Source organism: Arachis hypogaea, chromosome 3, assembly GCF_003086295.3.
Source record: "Arachis hypogaea cultivar Tifrunner chromosome 3, arahy.Tifrunner.gnm2.J5K5, whole genome shotgun sequence".
In the NCBI taxonomy this organism is placed as follows: Eukaryota; Viridiplantae; Streptophyta; class Magnoliopsida; order Fabales; family Fabaceae; genus Arachis; species Arachis hypogaea.
In genome coordinates, this window is record NC_092038.1 from 90802360 (window position 1) to 90804887 (window position 2528).

The following is a 2528-nucleotide window of genomic DNA, read 5'->3' on the forward strand; positions in this document are numbered from 1 at the left end:
ATTTGCTACAATGATTTATATCCAATAAAATTTTTTTAATGAAGTTGCTGTTTAAAATAGATGGAAATTTTTTTATTTAAAGTAACTTGACGATTGTATAGGAGAATTCTTTTTAATAATAAATCCATCTCTTTAAGAATAATATTGGAACTTAAATTTATTATCATTATATATTGTTATAAATTTAAAGTACATTAAGATAATATAATAATTATAACAATATTATTTAAGACAATAATTAAAAGTTTATTGAATCAAAACTTAAGAAAAAATATATTATTAATTAAATAAATATATAGGATTCCTACCTATATTATCATTATTCGGTTTATTATTTGGACACAGTTCCGCTATAATTATGAGTAGATTTAGTAAATAAATTATAGATAAATGGTAATAAGAGTATATTAACATAGATATATTGTAAAAATAATTCAAATTAAATGATAAAATAACAACAGAATTTATTAATTTGAAGTATAACTTAGAGTACTTGACATATTGATGAGCGGCAATTATGGCTATATCTGTGATATCTTCTAATGAGGTTGTCATATTAGTTGGAACACCCAACGTATCAATTTTTTTTCGCGTCTAATACTTTGGTCAGGTGTTACTGTCTCTATTCTTTGCTCATGTTTTGTCTTGGTTGTACACCTTAACTTTTAGCACCTCATGATCGTACTAAAAGTCTGAGCACTACTTACCTCTATCCTTTAATTATATATTATATTTAGTTAATATAGAGCCTTAAGGAATACTGTTCATGCCCTGGGTCGAGTTATACGACTTGGACGGATCAACGACAAATCGACTGACCTGTTCAGACCTGGACTACCCGACCTCTTTATGAAAGAGGTCGGCTAAATCGCTACAGAGGCCCAAGATGGCCCAAAAAAGAGGAACACAACCCAAATCTAAAGGCAGCCCGAAGCCTAGAAAGATAAAGGTGGTTCCCTTAAAGATAAAATAACTTCACTCAAAGATAAGATAAGATAACAATCTTATCCCAAAGAAAGATCATTCTACACCATTATAAATACACTGGAGACCCAGTTATAACTCATACTCTGATTCTACTAAAAACCTGCTTAAGACCCCTGATAACTTAAGCATCGAAGTCCCTTGCAGGTACCACCACCCTCCGGTGACGAAGGATCAGCACCGCCACCAAGTCCAACAAGTCAGACACGGCGGCTCCGGCCACCATCATCAAGTCAGACACAACCACACCGACCAGTACAGAAGATCTCGTCCAAGATCGACCTACAGTTTCAGGTAACCCCTAGAACAAATACGAACCGAAACTTTAATTAAGAAAACAGAAGGTTTTTACTTTTAATCACTTAATCACAATAGTATATATATATATATATATATATATATATATATATACATTCACATAACTTTATATACATAGACTTATTCAAGAATCCTCAATTACAAGTCCTACCCCTCTAAAAAAACTAAAAATAAATGACAAGGGGAAAAATAAAATCTAAGATTAAACCAAATACAGAGATTATGAATACATATATACAAAATGCTATGGACCGGTCACGGCTCCTTGCCAAAGATTCCTGAACCTGACGCTGAAAACAGAAAATCTGTAAGGGGTGAGAACATCGTCCTCGCATGTTCTCGGTAGGGAAAATGAATGACGTGTGAGTAAAGAAATAAATGCAAATATTTACTATATAACCTTAAAATAATTAGCTTTAGGATTCTTTAAACTCACTTTGAAGACTTTAGTTAGTTTTCTTTAACTTATAGTACTTTAAGCAAATCAAAGTCACGTTACTCAGTTTTGAGTTATCTTAATCCTCAATATATACAGGAATCAACAGACACAAACATACTTGCAATACAACACATAAGCAATTCACACAAAAATCAAACAGCATAATCATAGAGAAATAAAATGAGTAAACACAACCAAATACAAAGGTGCAAACAATATGATGCATGTCTAGTCCTATCGCAGGTAATGAGCTCATTTGTCGGTTTCGACCCGCACCCGACCCAATCCGACTTGCAAGTTAGATAAGGCATTCCAACGGGATAACTTCTTCAAGTTTCAACTTCCTACAGGCACTGATTCTCCAGCTGAAGTATGCCGAACATGACCTTGCAAGTACTTGCAGGCGTTGATTCTCCAGCTGAAGCATGTGACCCTTTCTCCTGGAAGTCATTCCATATACACGGGCGTCTCCGCACAATCATTTACATATAAAGCCCACGGCTTAACATTCTCACATCAGCACCATAACTATTTACTTTTCATCACCCTCTCATGACCTTTTATTCATTTCATAATCACACGTGCCGTGTTCTTTTTCTCTTTCTTGTTTTTTTCCTTAACAAACCGAACTCAAATCATAACTTAAAACAAAATTTCTTCCAAAAAGATTGAATTCAAAATATTATACTTTTTTTTAATAATTCGAATCGAACACAAGACTATTTCCATAATAAATCAAAATCAAATAATGTGTTTAAATCAGATTTGCTTTTAAATAATGCTTTAA